The 17,462-nt window shown below is 48.6% G+C and overlaps 1 protein-coding gene across 1 annotated transcript in view; it reads right to left on the reverse strand.

The window, feature by feature from the left end:
- Positions 1 to 17,462, reverse strand: part of TRIM8 (tripartite motif containing 8) — a 38,029-nt gene that overhangs the window by 17,295 nt on the left and 3,272 nt on the right. The gene's annotated exons all lie outside the window — the stretch shown is intronic.

Here is a 17,462-nt window from a genome sequence, read left to right on the forward strand (position 1 = left end):
CTGAATTGATCACTTCCCCTTTGTGGTCAGTTTCTGTGACTAATAATGCTTCGCCACGTTGGAACTTAATGAACGTTTGTAAAGTGCTCTGCAAGCCTCCAACGGAAGGCACTGGAGAAGGGCAGCTTCAGTCCTATTAGTAAAGTAATACCAGGAAACAATTCCAGCCACCTTTCTTCTCCACGCTTCTTCACATTTTGAGGGCTCTGTTAAGACTATCTAATCTCTTGCCCGAGCTTCCATTGTAATGCTGGGGAAAACAAAACCTAGCAAGAAGAATCCAAGGCAGGAACGGGACTTGACTTTGAAGTTAATACTGTAGGCTACAAACACTGAATGGCACAGGACAAAAGGAGTTGGAACAGCCTCATAGTCCCTCAAGTCCAACATCCCATCTCTCACCATGGTCACTGTGGGATGCTTCCAAGAAAGGTGACAAACCCCGGCTGAAACACATCTGGCCAGTGGCACAATGCCACCCCATGGGGAAACCCCACATGGCGATTAGTTTACAGCTTGATGTACAAGGATACAATGAAATATCATGTGATTTTTTTTCTTCCCTGGGCAGGTGAGCTCAAGCCATTAAATTCAGATCTGGAGTCAACGGGGCCAGGATTGCAAACCCATAATTCAAACACTCTCAAGGGTGGGGTATTCAGATCTGGAGTTTTGACTCCACTCCAAAGCTAACCCTCGCTTAAGTAACTTCAGAATCTGTTCCTATTACTAAACATCTGCTTGACAAAACTTAATAAATTATTTGCCTTGCTAATTTAATGTGGCAGGGAGTTCCAGAGGTTAATCACAGATTGGGTGAAATAATCTTCTCTATCCATGGCAATAAGTTTCCCGTGCATCAAGAGAGGATATAACCACCCTCATGGGGAAAGGGGATTTCTACCTCGCTCATAACAGCCTGCCACATATTTTCTGTCCCATTGCAAGTGTTCCACACCTGTCCAGATCAGGTCCAACAATGATTCGTTACACTTAGCACTGCACGGCATTAATGAATCTTTGCCCTTAGTCTTAAGTAAGGCCCTCAACAAATACCTGACATCAGATTATTTAAATCTTGCACTCACACCGAAGGGACTAAATTCTCTGTTGGCATAAACAGGTCAAACCTCCAAAGCTGAATCCAGGCCTATGCTGGGAGGATGGAGGCTAACAGGGAACAAGGGTGATTAAAGTCCAGCCACAGAGCAAATGCCGCTCATGGAGATTTTGGGCCAGATCCCATTCCCGCTAAAGTCAATGGTAAAACTCCCATTGATTGCAAAAGGAGCATCAAAGTGGCAACAATGACTGTGTTTCAGCATGCAATGCTCCCTCCATCTTGCTCTCCGGAGCCAGGCTATGTAGAACATTGCATTCTGGTAGATGGAGTTCCACTGCTGTGCCAGGGGCAGCTGCAAATCCACATCATTTTGGTAAGAATCCAGTACAGTGAACAGAGCCTCCTGTTTGGGAAAAAATTGGGGTCTGACCCCCATGTTAATCTCCTTGCCTTTTAAGCTAAGACAGGGTAGGGTGACCAGACAGCAAGTGTGAAAAACTGGGATGAGGGTGGGGGGGCAAGAGGAGCCCATATAAAAAAAGCCCCAAATATCGGGACTGTCCCTATAAAATCAGGACATCTGGTCACCTTAAGTCAGGGCTGCCAGCTTCCCCCCGGGTGCCTAAATCCAGTCCATTAACCTACCTGTGCTCAGTTGTAAAAGTGTCCTCACCAAAGAGATGCAGCACCCAGGCAGGAATGCTTCTCTGATGAATAAGGCCCAGGACTGGGAGCCAGCAAATCTGGGTTCTGATCCCTCTCCTACTGCTGGCTTCCCTGGCTGAGTCTACAACCCAGCTTTTCTGGGATTTGGCCACTGTTGCTGAGAGCAGGTGGCCTATGCTAAGCCTAGTACACTAGTGCAGGGGCAGCTCCACAATGGTATTTAGGCTCCTAATTTTCACCGAACTGCTCCAAGGGACCGTACGGGCATCTTGTCTGATCTCCTGTAGACAGATCATGGGAATTTCCCCAATGCTAGAGCCCAATCCTTCCCACTCAGCTGTGTGATTTCAGACCGATTCCATTTAAGCAAATGGAGTTACAGCTGCAAGCAGGAGGAAAATCAGACCCAACAGCTTGGGGTGGTGCTTTAAGACAAGAGCTTGCCTAATAAAGGAGGGAAAACTCTCGCACAGGCTTCTCAGCTCTTAATTCCAGCGGCGCCCGTCGTAGGTAAATTTCGTGCACACCCCAGATTGCAGGGGATACAAGGGAATTGTTTCCTGGATGCTCTGCCCACGCACTTTATGGCTCATAAAGAGGGCACTAAAAGCACCAAAGGGGGTCACGCCAATGGGACAGCGATGGGTATTTTGCTGCTTACTAGGGACACTTGATGTGAACAAGCCCAGGCCAGCACCATGGTGTTGAGTATTTCCCCCCAAGCCCGGCATCTGCCGGCGAGCCTCTGGATTTCTTTGCCCCTTACTGAGAGCACCACCTCCCTCCCCTTGCTGGGCCAGAGGACAGGTCATTCAGGAAGCCACTGACCCCTTTTGATATCATGAGGGATTATTTCACACAAAGGCCACGCCTCCTGGGAAGACGGGATGGAAACTCACTGTGCCTATGGCAAACTAGGGTCTCTAGCTAACACTAGTATGGAAGAACAGTATGGGCTCACGGCAGAGAAATAAAGGAAATGTTATATTTCCCAGTCCATACGGTTAAATTCCCAGTGTCTTTACTATCATGCCAATGTGTCTAGGAGACCATCAGTTGCTCGGCCTTATCACAGCCACATCTGTTTGTGAGTCTTTATGAGGTTCAAAGGAAAAATTGAAATAAAAAAAAATCTGTTCAGTGTTTTTCTTAAAACACCCAAAATACCAAGTCTAGGAATTATTTATACTCTAGGTATTATCTGGGGAAAGTTCTCTGGCCTATGTTATAAAGGAGGTCAGCGTAGATGATCATAATGATCTCTTCTGGCCTGTGAAATCTATGTAGTCCCGACTTCCTCATTTTTGTTAGAAAATTTTGTAGAATTGTGACATTTCAAGAGATAAAAGTTGAGCAAGGGAGAGCTGGGGTGGGGTTTTCCGACTGCACTGTTTTAATCAGGGGTAGTCAATAGGCAGATCGTGGGCCAAATCCGGACATCCAGCAGCTTCTGAATGGACCCTGAAATCTTATCATTTTTTAAAATAATTTTCTCTGGAGTCTGGACCTTGACTATACCTTGACCAAGAAATTTGGACCTTGACAAAAAGTAATTTACTATCCCTGGCTTAAACCCTCGGCTTTGCTCTACAGTCGGTGTTTGAATTCAAACACCCAAAACACTCTTGGGAGAAAAGTTCTCTTTGTAAAGGCATCCACCACTCCTGCTCCTTCAGGCAAAGACTGCGTAAACACTCATCCACAGTTCTCTAAGCCCTGGTCTACACTGGGGGTGTGGTCGATCTAAGTTACACAACTTCAGCTGTGTGAACAACACAGCTGAAGTTGATGTACTTAGATCTACTCACCCCTGTGTCTTCAATGCAGTGAGTCAACTGCTGCCACTCCCCAGTCAACTCTGCCTGCGCTCTCACCATGGTGCAGTACAGGAGAGTGCCTGGGGATCAATTCACTGCATCTAGACTAGATATGATAAATTGAGCCTGCTGGATTGATTGCTGCCTGCTGATCCAGTGGGTAGTATAGACATAGAATATCAGGGTTGGAAGGGACCTCAGGAGGTCATCTAGTCCAACCCCCTGCTCAAAGCAGGACCAATCCCCAGACAGATTTTTGCCCCAGATCCCCCTACGTGGCCCCCTCAAGAATTGAACTCACAACCCTGGGTTTAGCAGGCCAATGCTCAAACCACTGAGCTATCCCTCCCCCCTAAAATGCTCCAAGGAGATTGCCAGCAAAAGCAAGGGAGATGAGGGTTTAATTCTTAATAGGTCAGGCTAAAAACAAAAAACCCCAAACACACCCAGAACAACCTTACAGCTTTTTCTACACATCATGAAGAAGGAATAAAGAGCACAATTGTTTTTTCCTTCCTTTTTGCAGATCACCTGTAAGATCAGCGGGTCAGGATTGCTGGCCAGCCTAATCTGCCTACCAGCTCATGAACACACTTGTCTTTTCTTTTTGCTCGCTCCCTGGGATAGCAGAGAACCTTCTTGGAACCCTGGCTATATTTGCATTAAACCAGCATTAACTGGCTCAAATACCAACAGGGCCAAATGGCATTAAAAACCCAAGTTCAGCCTAGGTCTACACATGGCCAGCAGCAGCTCCTACTCCATGAAAATCCCTGCAGCTTCTTACTATCGATTTCCAGGGTCTGCTTCACACCCTGTTTTGCACCCACCTTTCTTTATGACCATACGCTTCCCTTGACTAGCACCAGTGATGCCAAGTTGAACAGTGGTTAAGCTGTTGTTAATTAACCCAAGAAAATTTTTTTCCTCCCTGACACACAACCTAATTTACCTTGCAACCTGGAGAGACCCCCATGCTCAGATGCGGAGCTCAATTTCCTTTGTCTCAAATTATAATCATACTGCACCTCTTCCCAGGGAGCGTCAGACCCATGGCTGTTCTCAGGGACTGAGATGTCCCGGCTGTTTGATGGAGACCATGAAGTAGCAGCAGGAGTTTACAACATTCCTTTTCAATAGGTATGATTAGTAAATATTTCTCTGGGGATCTTCTTGCACCGTATGCTCCTTGGGGAAGGGACTGTGACTCCCTCTGTGTTTGGGAAGTACATTTTGGGTACTTGCCATGAGAATCAATTATTGTAACGGTTTTGTTTTAAAATTGCATTTTATTTTTTCTGCTAGCATCTGGATGCCTGTCATTGGTTTTTAATCTTCCCTGATTTGTTAGCAGCCTTTGACACTATTGATCTTAAGATCCTGATGCCTCATTTATCTTCTTGTTTTGATTTCCAGGGACTGGTGCTCAGGTGTTTGAATCTAGCCTAGTCAGTTACCTCAAGTGATGTGTGGCAACAATCCCTTTCTAGTTTTGGAGAGTTAAGCTGAGGTATTTGAGGGAACCATCCTTGGACTTTGGATGTTTATCCTGGGATCTGCAAACCTACCCTGACGTTGATAAAGCTACAGTTGATTTCCGTATCCTCTCTCTGCAGATGATATTAATATATCTAAAGATTCTCCATCACAATCCACTCCACTTCAGAGGCGTATAAAGCTGGTGATGACAAGCCTGGGAAAAAACCCCTGCACAGGGGACCTTCCCAGCTGGCACATAACTAGCATAAGAACCTTGCGCTAGTTCAAATCTGGCATAAAGAGTAGCCAGAGTGCACTGCTCCTGCTTCCCACAGCCATGGGGTACATGTAAACCAGAGCAGCCCCAAGGAAGTTGGCCGTCAGCAGAAATTGAAATCGGGTCTCCTGACTCAAAAGTATAGCCCCTTCAGCTCCAGAAGACTCTCCGTTAGGACTCTGTAGTGTTCAGCAATACAAGGTCTATGACACCTTTTCATTCTCCCTCCCCACGTCTTAACATTATCTCCATTTTAAAGATAGGCAAACTGAGGCAGTGAGGTTAAGTGACTTGCCCGTGGCCACAGAGGGAAGTGTGTGTCAGAGCACTGATTCAAATTCAGGCCTAATTTCTGGATTTGGGTGTATTGCCATTTTCTGAAGCAGCGATCAAAGAGGAGGCCAATTTTCTTGTATCCAAGTGTCTTCACTGAAACTGTCCTCTTCCAGCATGCCCTTCCACTGGGGCTGCAGCAATGGCTCTCAGAGACTTGGTTTGCCCGGATTTAGAGTTTGCTCATCATGCCCTGTTCTTCTGGGAAATTCCAGAGGTCTCATCCTCTCCAAAATCTTTTTTGACCTTCTGTGCTCCCAGATCCTTACCAGGAGCTCCTGGCTTCACTCATGACGCTGTTTATTCTGACCTAGGGACTGTCTTCCTGCATTTCTAACAATCAGAGCCTGACTGCTTGCGGAGGTCTTTCTTGGCTGTTTCCAAATTACCTGGATATTTGCACAGCAACACCTCAGAATCCAGTCTGAAATCTGGTTTGACCTTCAACAGGTCAACATTTGCTCCCTTCAACTGGCAGGATCTGGCTCAGGCAGCTGTGGGCTAATGGCGTGCCCGGTGGCTGGGAGCCAGGACTCCTGGGTTCTCTTCTTCACTCAGCCACTGACTCACTGCCATGGCTGGGGCAAATCAATTTCTGTTCCTTCATTCCCCACAGTCCCAGAAACGTGGGAAAACTGACTCTTATTCCCCCTTTTTTCAGGTGCTTTGAGATCTTTCGCGGAGAAGTGCCACATTCAGGTTACATGTTATTCGAGGGGTCTCTTCAGTCTCCCTTAGGATATGGCTACACTGGGATTAAAAATACCCACAGCACCCTGCCTTAGATCCCAGATCAGCTGATTCAGGCTCACAGGCTATGGGGCTTAAAACTGCAGTGGGCTGGAATCATAGAATATCAGGGATGGAAGGGACCTCAGGAAGTCATCTAGTCCAACCCCCTGCTCAAAGCAGGACCAATCCCCAACTAAATCACCCCAGCCAGGGCTTTGTCAAGCCTGATCTTAAAAACCCCTAAGGAAGGAGATTCCACCAATCAGAGCCTGGGCTCTGAGACCCTCCCCCTTGACAGGGGGAGCCCGAACATCTACATTGCAATTTTAGAACCTGGCAACCCAACTCTCGGGAGCCTATGGCAGCTGATGCAGATCAGCTGCGGCTGTGCAGCAGGTCTTTTATCACAGTGCAGAGCCCCCTTCGACTCTCCTCTCCAGCCCCTCCATCATTAAGCGCGCCCCTTTGCATGCCTCGCCTCTCGCGCAGGACATCACTCTGTTCTGGGGGGAGCTTTACCACCTAGCTGGAGGTTGAGCTTTGGTTTGTCACACGTGTGTTTGTTATTAGCTGGCCGTGGTGCACACTGGTGCGTGGAGATCAGTGCCGTTTAAATTAACAGGTAACAAGAATCACAAGCCAAACTTGAAGTGAATCAAGGTCAGGAAGGACAACTGGGCCACTGGGGCCCCAATTCAGCAAGGCACTTAAGCACCTGAGTAGCCATGCTGACTTCAATGTGGACTTTTTACAGATTTGGCATGTGCGTAAGTAGCTTGCTGAATCGGGGACAGAAGCCACACGCTCCAGTCTTGGCCACCTTCTCAGCACTGCAGCGTGTATGGTGATGGCGTCTGCCCACGGACAAGCGGTTAGAGAACAGGACTCCTGGCTCTGCCCATGACTTGCCGTGTGACCGTGGGCAAGGTGCGTCCCCTTTCTGTGCCTCAGTTTCCCCAGCTGTAAAACGAGGGTAACACCAGCCTACATCACAGCGGTACGATTAAGCTCACTTCCCCGATGTACGGCGAATGCTTTGAAATCCCTGGCCGGAGGCCAGAGACAGGCACATTGCTACAACTGCTGGGTTGGAACATTGGCCTGGGGCAGGGTAGTCACCTCCTGCTGGCTAACACAGGGAGGCAGCCTGCCCACACCTCCTAGCTGTGGGAACAGCACAGCAGGGGCAAACAGAGAAAACTGGGGACCCTACATGGTGCAGGGATGTAATATTATGACCCCATCCACAAGGCCCTTCTCAGCAGAGCAAGGCGTGAGCTGCAGAACAACTCTATTAAAGTCAAGCCGAGGCTGGAAAAGGCCCTCCCTATCAGAGTTAGAATGGTCTGTTGGCCTTCCCAGCCCAGCCCAGAGCCCCACCCCTTTTCCACTGGTCCTAACAGCCCTGGAGCAAAAAGCGTCACTTGCCTGGGGAAGTCCAAATGACATTAAACCATCCAGGGGCCAAATCTCCCATCGTTCATCCCTCCCCCAACGCTGCTGGCAGTGACGGAGACCTCGTGGCTTGATTATTTATTTCTCTCCTTTGAGCCTGTTGGAAAGCCGAGCTCAAATGAGCTTTCGCCGTCGGAGCCCGGCGTGCCCAGCCAAGAGAACAAAGAGACAGGCGCGCGCACACACAGAGGGAGAATCCCTTTGTCTGCAAGCAGGGATCCTCGCCCAGCCACATCAGCTTCCACCGAGCGACCTGCCGTTTGTGCTGATGCAGGGGGGAGAGGAGGAAGAGGGGGTTACACCTGCATCTCATGCCTGCTGCACAACCTTGAAGAGGCCCAAAATCGCGCCCCTCCCCCAATCCCAATCAATGCTCGTCTGTCTGGTGGAGCATCAATCTTCCCACTTACCTGCAGCACCCCAGCAAAACATCAGAACCGATGAGAGGGAGGTTCCAGGGAACAGGATATGAAACCCACATAAACCCTGCTTTGAGCCAGTGATTGTATCACCTCCATGTATTTCTAGGGAAACTGCTAGTTCAATTTAATAACCTATTATTATTATTATTATTATTATTATTGAAAAGGTCCAGCACTGCAGCAAAGCTTCAGAAGCCAGGTCACCCTGAGGTTTTTGAAAGCAAGAGTGCCAAAGAGACAAGAGGATCCTTCCTCAGAGAACACGCTGAGGGGAAGGAGAGCCCAGCTCACCATGAATCCACTAGACTATACTATCTGTCGGCCTGCCAATATTCACTCATATTTTAGAGAGCGTGCGAGCGCTCGTTCCCTAGCCAGAACTTCCGTGTCTGCCAAGTGCTTCATCTGGATCCATCCGCTGCTGAGAAGTTTCCAAATCCGCGTGTGGATGTGTCCAAAAATAAAAGGCAAAAATCAAAGAATAAAAAGCATCAGTGGGGGCGGGAAGGAGGGAAGACAAGAACCTCAGTCTGAAAAATAAATCTCCATTTTTTCAGGTACATCACCACCAGGAGACAGGAAGAATTTAGATTGTGACGTCCTGCTACATAGCTATGTAGCACCCAGCAGAATCCATCCCTAGTTTTGGCTGGGGTCTCTCGGTGCTGCCGTAAGACAACCAATAAGAAAGAGGAAGAGGTTGAGGCTGAGGTTGTGACTGAATGCTGGATCTGGGGCTGTAGATTCTCCTTTGCTGAAAACAACTGGGTTTGGACAAGGACTATTTTCACGGGTTTGATCTGCAGGAGAGACATAAAATACTTATAACAACCCCAGGATGTCGTGGCTGAAACTATGCTGCCCTCCAACAGCTGCTCAGGACCAGTTCTCTCTTCCTCCAAAAGCACAGGCCTCTACCCTGTGAGCTAAAGGAGAGTCTTCTTTATCAGTACAGGGTTTATGACACACAGCTGAACAGTTCTGACTCCATGCAATAAAGGGAAGTGGTGTACTTACCCATACCGCACCAGCCAGTTTACTGCAACGCTTTTGTCCACAGCACTGTGCAAACACACACAACCCCCTCACCCATGGTATAATGAATGTTAGCCCCATTTTATAGGTAGGCAAACCGAGGAACAGAGAAGTGAAGCGGCCTGTCTACATTCACACAAGTGAATAAAGGAGCCCAAGATTAACTCAGGAGTCCCTGGCTACAAGTCCACTAAACACCATCTCTCTTAACAAAGGATTGAGAACCCCTGCTCCCCCTTAGTCTATTGCTGCAGCTAAGACAGAAAGGTGACAGTCACTAGTCTGGAGATAAATAAAAAGCACAGACTGGATTCTGCCCTGGAGCCCACGGGAGTGACATACACGACCCAGAGCAGGATCTGGCCCTGAGTGTTGATTTATAAATCCGTATGTACGTGTCCATTTCAATTCTGACAGAATGACGGCTGGCAGCCGCTGAATTCACAGCATTCCGCACTGATCACATTGATCGCTGCAGGCCAGTGCAACACAGAAGCAGAATATAAAACACTGCACCGGCTAGCATTTCTTTCTGCAAAGCTCCCTCACGGCGCTGCCCTCTCTCGGCTATTTCATTGTTTCAATGTTAGTCCCTCCTCTCCTTCCCCCTCTCTCGTCCCCTACTCTAGGGGAGGATCTGCCCAGTTCAGCTCTGATTACAAGTGCAAAAACTGATAGGATCACTGAGATGTGCTAAGGAAAAATAAACCTCCCCCCACACACACCCCCCAACGGAATAGGCCAACGCATTGCAAGGCGGCCACAGAGCTCTTTGCTTCCCTCATTGCTCTAACCTATTGCCACTAATCCAACAACCTGCCCTCCTGTGGCCAGACAGGCAGCTTCATTCTGCTCTTGGTTATGTTGGTATGAGCCAGGAGCTCACCCTGGTGCACCTGCTGGGTTCAGCGCATTTTGAGCAGAATCAGGTCCACGGGCTCCTAGCAGTAGGGGTGAAAGGGTGAGGATGAGGGGGTGGAGGGAGAGCTGCTGCTTTCTGCCTTTGGCCCAAACCAGCCCTTGCAATTGGGAAGTTTGGGAACAATCCATTCGTGGAGATAGACCAGGGTGGGGGAGGCCAGTGGGAAGCGTCTTCAAAACCTCTGTTTACCAAAACTCCTCTGCTCCTTTGATTACAGCTGGTCAGGGAGGGTGTCAAACCTCCCCTCCCTTCCCCATCACGCCTCTGTTCCCAACAGGAAGAGGGGGGGGGGGAAGGGGAAGAAATTATACTTTCAAATTAAGGCCTCTTTTCTCTCCTCTCTTTTTCAACCACCGGCCCTTTCCTCCCCCAGTCAGAGCACGTGTAGAAGAGAATGGTTCTCCATTGCCTAGCTTCTCCGCTGAAGGGCACTCTATGAACACCACAGGTTAGCCTCAGACTGAACAAGATGCTGGACCAAGATTATTACAACAAGGGTATTTCTGCAGCCATCAAAAGCTCTGTTTATACCCGCAGGTTTATACTGGAACAGACCTGGCCAATGCTGCACTGACTTCCTGTCTATTTCACGGTTGCCCCCACTTTGCTTTTGAAGCTCTGCAAAACAGGCAGTGTGGCATGGTAGGAGCTGCAGAGGAGAAGGTCCTTGGGCCAGAATTTGTGACACAGGGAGAGCAGCTGGAAGAGGGAGAGTCTATCCCCAAGCTATTGGCCTCAGTGGGTGAGCAAATCATCTAGTCTTTCTGTGCCTCAGTTTCCCCATCTGTAAAAAGGGATAATACCTAAACCATAGGACAGGGGAGGACCTCAACTCGCTACTGGTTCTAAAGCACTCTGAGAGCCTTGATTAAAGATGCTATGCACAGTACCACATGGACCTGTCTCATATGAGTATAATCTACATACACCTACCCTAACGCTGTCCCTCCTCCACTGCACATGTCTATATGCAGTCCCAAACTGCAGCCAAGGGCCTTCTCCTCTGCAGCTCCTACCACACCAAGCAGCCTTCTTCCATCCTTCCCATTTCATCAGCTCCGTATCTTGTATCCAGTCTAGGCCAAAAACCAATCCCCGACCTCTGCCTCTTAATTCCTCCAGTCTCTGCCCTTATTTTTTTAGTTAGCTCTGTACAAAGCACTTGGGGATGGGAATCTGTAGCAAAGCAGGCACAAGCAACCAAGCTGTCTAGGTATGACTGCATTCCGAGCCTTCGTATAAATGCAGCAAGGAAGACGAGGGGGAGGGCATAGGAAGAGGAAAGAACTATTTGAACCCACAGCCAAGGAATTCAATAGGGAAATTGAAGACAGTTTTAGTTGACTGATGGCCTAAAGGTACCGTCCTGCTTTGAGAGACTCCTAGGATCAAGACAAGTTCATGCTTGGGGTAACTTCCCGGACTTCAAAGGCTTTACACCAGGGATGGCTACGCGCCCCCAAGATTCCTCTGAAACACCCTTTCCTGCTATCTTATGCATTTAATTTCCTGTCTTCTAAATCGTCAGGAAAACCAAAGGCAGCAGCAAAGCCCACACAAACCAACGACTGTTAAAGCCATGGAGATGGGGCCAGGGAGGTCTGATGAGATCACCTATGATGGCCTAAAAAGCCACTGCACATAAGGGCAGAATCCCAGGGCACAAAAAACAGTTCCCATTCGGCAGCCCGGCACCGGGCTAGTAGGACCATGATTTTAGCTACTAGAAGTATCAGAGTCTCAGCCCAGCACCGGAATAACCAGGGGCACTGCAGGTCAGGGCTGAGGAATATCGGAAGGGCTGTGGGCAGGGAACTGAAGGACATCAGCAGAGCTGTGTAACGGGTGTCTAGGACCAGAATAGCCAGGGACTTCCCGTGAGTGTGGTGGTGCACTGGCGTAGCTGGGCGAGACCTAATGCTGGAATAACTGCGAGTCTGGAGTGAGGCACGTTTGCAGAGAACTATGGAAAATGCTTGCACAGCATCTGCCCCCACGGACCACAGTCACGAGTACTCAATTACACCAAGCTCTAGGCAAATATGTATGAACAGTACCCATTCGATGAGCTGTACCACACACACACCTGCTAACAAATCACCTGGAAATATACATGCCTATTAAAATCAAGCCCTACGCACTATAAACTACAAAATCTGGTTTTGTTTGTTTTGAAAATGCAACCCACCCCAGCTCTCCCTACAGGCTCTCAGTCCTAGCCAGTGCCAGCCACCTGGTATTTAGAGGCACTCCAGTTCCAATAACATTTTTTCCCATTGGGAGAGAAGGACCCTTTCAAGGGAAAAAGGTAAATTCCCCCAGCTCCACAGCCGTCTATCAAAGAGAGGCCTGCAGAGCTCCCCCTTTGAAACCCATTGTGTAACTGACAATTTTTTGTCCTTGCTGGAGTGCGTCAGGGAAAAAAATCGATAGGGTCAGCCAGGAAAGGGGGTGGAAAAAAGTCACAATGGACATTTTTCACAGACCATCTGCAGGGAGTGTATGGCCGGCCACTGCTTTGCCTGGACAGGCACGATTAACAGGTCACATCTGTGTCAGGCTCTGCAGCCAATTCTCCCAGCAGTGCACTGGCACAAGGCCTGCCTCTGTACAGAAATCTCGCTCCCAAAAAATCTCCCCCGGCAGGAGCTTAGAATTCATCACTGTTCCCCTCACCAATCCATTTCAGACTTTTGGCAAATACTACAGGTCTCCTCCCTCCTGAATTTTAAAACAGAGCTGAAATCAGTTCAGCTCTTTGTGTGATTAAAAACCAAACAACTCCCCATCCCATCATGTCCATCTATAAAGCCAAAACTACCTTCCCTGTGCAACAGCCCAATCAGCACTGCCCTAGAAACAGTGCTGTACTGCTTTATCACCTGAAGGGGGAGCACTGAACATTGTTTTCAAAAGGTCTCACCAAAATAAAGCTCCTTATATACAGCTCTTCCATTCTTCTTAAAAAATATACTAAAGCTATTCAGAATATAGAAGAATCCCCCCAAACACTTCCCCTCCCCAAGCTATTCTACCTTTAAGGCAAGTCAAATAGCAGGATTAAAAACCCTCAGGATCCCTTAAGAAAAGAAAAAAAAAAGAAAAAAAGAAAAAATACCCTGTGCTTTGGCCTAAATGGCATTTTAACTCTGTACTGTCTGCTTTGAGATTCTCAAGTGAGCTTTGATTCAGGCTAGTCTAAGTCAATTGCATCCAGTGTAAAGGCCAGGATGAACTCGGCAATGTTTGCAGAATGTTTGGGAGGAAAAATATTTTGCTGGTTTTGTTTCCTGGTCTTCCTTCAAATTCCCATTAGGTGACTTCAGAATCGGATACAAACTTTTCTTTACTAGACATAAAACAAAAGAACAACAAATAGTTGTTCCCAAGATGGTTATTTTGCAGGGTTGGAAGGAGATTCCATTATGACGGGGGATAAAGGGCAGCCTGGGAACTTTAAGATTTCAACAATGAAGGCAGGGCCTGGCCTGAAGAGAAACCCCTCATGTTTTGATTCCTTGATATAAACAAAATGAAAAGAAACAAAACAGAGGGGTTTTATTTCCATGCCACAAAAACAGGAAATAAAGGAGAAAAAAATCTCAAGGGGCGGGGGGAGGCGATATTTGCACGCGACAGATTAACCACAAATGATATGTGCTATCTGTATTGCAACAGTGTCCATGAGCTTCAATCATGGACCAGGACTCCACAGTGCCAGGAGCTGTACACACAGAGAGCAAAAAGACAATCCTTCGCCCTGAAGAGTTGAAATCTACATACAAGACTATCTGCCTTTGCAATTCTGCATGCGTCTATTCGAGACACACCTGCCCCTTCTCCCACACAGTCTTAGCGCTGACGCTGCGCCCCCACCCCGCCAACCTGGAGAGATCTCGCCTGACTTGTGCTCAACATACCGTTTATAGTGCGGTGGTACCCGAATGTACCAACTAGATTGGTCTCAGTTGCACTAGGGTTGTACAAACACACTGAACATGACCGTCCCTGCACCCAAAGAGCTTACAGTCTCCAAGACTAGACCTAACAAGTGGAGGACACAAACAAAGGGTCAGAGTTGGGCGGCCGGGGACCTGGGTAAGAAAAATAATATGACAGGCACATGCCTTGGGCCTGTCGAGGCAACAATCTCAACTTGCCATCTGGCTAGCTGTGATCAGGTTCCCTTCAAAGGCCTCCCATGCCGATGTCAGCCCCAGGCCCTTGCTCAGACACAGAGCTGGATCCAGAGTCCCGCTGCACATTGATATTAGGAAGGTGACAGAGCAGAGACTCAGGCCTGGAGTCTCCGAACGTTTTTGTTACATAATCAGAAAATGAGCTACAAAAAGATCTACGAGGAATATTGCATGACCAGTGACTTTCAGACACCTTCCCCCCAGCCCCAGATCTCACTAGCTATGCGCTATTAGCCATTCATCAATGTCATTATATAGCCCAGCTCTTTGGGGGGTTTTGCCACCCCTTGTTGTGTTGTGGCTAACCAAAGGGAACATTCGCCTGAGAAAGAATCACCAGCTCCAGCTCTTACAGTCCAAGATCCTGAGGGCAGGAAGCTGTCATCTCTTATTTGTCTGCAAAGCACCATGCAAAACAAACATATAAATGGGCAGATCCCAAGACCTACTGACAACAAGTGGGTTTACTGCTATTTTATTGAAGGGGGAAACTGAGGCACAAGACCTAGGTCACATAGTGAGCTAATGGGAGAACTGGGAATAGAAGCCAGATCTCCTGACCCCCAGCTCTGTGGTTTATCCACTGGATCATGGTGCCTCACTTATTCAGACAAACTCAGGCTGATGACTTGGAGAACTGTTGATTAAGAACCTCAATACTTGGCCTAATCTATGTAAGGAATTTATCAGGTCCCCATTACAACGTCAGAGCACTTCACAATCTTCAGTGCATGGCTCTGTACGGGGGACTAGTGCCATCATCCCCATGGCACAGAGGAGAAACTGAGGCACACAGGGGCTAAGTGACTCCCCTAAGGTCACACAAGAAGTCTGTGGCAGAACAGGGAATCAAACCCAGGTCTCGAGTCTCAAGCTAGTTCCCTAACCACTGGACCATCTTTCCTGAATACTAAAGGTTTGCAGCGAGGCTGAAGTGTATTCCTTGACTGGCTGGAGCATTGCACCCTGCAGTTTAGCCAGGAAACCCCCTGAAGGGGCTGATGAAGAGCCAGCAGAAGGTATCCTTGGAGCAGCAACACATTTTAAAAGTGGGCGTGGATGAGATCCAAGTCTGCTGGGAACGCACCCGGAAAATTCCTTGGCGCTGGGCAGCGGACCGCCCCATTGCGTGGGTTTCCCAGCCTGGCCAGCCACTCCCGGCTCTGGGATGAAGGTATCTTTTCTACTTTTCCCAGAGAGGATGAATTAACAGAAGCAAACAAACGCTTCTCACAAGCCTGGCTGAGTCTTTGCCCTTCCTCAGGGTGGGCGTGCGGGGGGAACCACTAGCAGCTCCATGCAAGCCTTGGCTTTCCCCAAAAAAACCCAGAGGGGGAAAAACCACTTTTGTGTGAGCTCACACTGGCTCCTCTCTGCAGAGGATCCCCGCACTCTCCCCCCGCCTGACCATCCAACTGGAAAGTAATTATGTTGTGCTTCTTATTTATTACCGTGTTGTTGTTTTTTAATTGCTAAACGGTGACTCATCTTGGCAGCGTTAAAATACACAGGAAATGGTCCCCATTTCACAGCAATCACCATTCGATTCACTGTTAAATGTTTATTCCGTGCACTATGGCGCTGGGAGGAAGCGGAGGGCCCCACTGCCCTGAAGCAGTTGTACGGGAGACAGCAGGACAGAAGAGAGGCCTAGGGAGCCAGCAACGCTGGGACGGGCTGATGGCCTCCACGCTTGTTAGCTGTCCCCAGTCTCTGCAGCTAAAGGCAGGGTCTAGACCCCAGGATTAGGGCAGGAAGGGCTCCACCAGGCCATGCTGCCAAACAAGCCTCAACGGACAAAACCCCCTATTATTCCAGTTCTGGGCACGAGCTCACAAAACCCCAGTGGTCTGTGCTCCTCCCAGGATGGGCATGGGTCCCACCCGTCCCCACCACAAACTCTTCATTGTTCAGCCAAATGTCAGCCTAAGTGCCCACAGGCAGAAAAGCTGGCACATTAGCCAACTGCGCCCCCATGCTGCCTTCTCCCCAGGGCTTTTGGAGAAGGCCAAGCACTGGTGACACCACCCCCAGCTGCTCATGTTCCTACCCCTGCCTCACCCCTCCTCCACAACACCCACCTCCAAGGGGTTTCAAACATCACCAGAGGAGGGAGACTCTGGTGGAGCCCCGGGCGGTGGGAAGAGAGAGGAGAGGCTGATTTGACACTGACAAGCCACGCCAAGGGAGGGATGCATTGTAATCAAGGCATTGCTTGCCACCCCTGGGAGCAAGCTGCCTGAAACCAGATTTCAGTGCAATTCAACCTACGAACCCGTCTGAGATCCCTTCCACCCTCGCTTATTTGGAAAGCAGAAGAGGACAGAGCCTTCAGAAAAGGTTCTGGGGGCAAGGGTCTCTCTTTGCTGATGTTTTGTTCTAAGCCAGGATGATTACGTTCAGCATTCATTCGCTGCGACAAATGGCCCATGGAGGAGATCACTCAGATCCTTTACGTTATAACCCCATACCCATAATTAGCTGCATCGGCAAGTTACCCATATCCTCTTCGTTAATTAGTTTGCAAAGCAGTTTGAAGGTTTCAAGTCCTATTGTCACCAGTGGGTGACAAACGACTTCAAAAGATCCCCATCAAATGCCTCGCTGCTTCCTCTCCTCCGCCTCCGCTCCATTGTCTGAATAACCCCGAAAGCGGAAAACAAATACCCCATCCCAGTGATTTTATCAATCACTCCTGTTTGGCATGCACTTCCCCCCACCATGCGTTTCCAGCTGAGCTTGAAATTAACGTCTGCTTTAGTAGCCACGCTAGTCCACAGGATATGAGACACAGTAGGTAGGTTGGTCCAGGCAAAGATATTACCTCACCTACTTTGTCTCTCTCATGTCTGCTTTTGTTTACTTCCTCATTTCTACCCCAGCAACAGGGAGGAGCTGGGAACAGGACATTGCATCAAATGGCAGCTGCAGAACCAACACGGGGGAGGAGTGCAAGGAGTTGTTTTGTGTAGGTCCTACATAAACATGGCCTTTTCAATAAACAAATAAAAAGATTCTCAAGGGCACAGCAGAGGAGTAAAGATGAGGCAGATCGGGGAATA

The sequence above is a fragment of the Gopherus flavomarginatus genome, chromosome 6, assembly GCF_025201925.1.
Source record: "Gopherus flavomarginatus isolate rGopFla2 chromosome 6, rGopFla2.mat.asm, whole genome shotgun sequence".
Lineage (NCBI taxonomy): Eukaryota > Metazoa > Chordata > Testudines > Testudinidae > Gopherus > Gopherus flavomarginatus.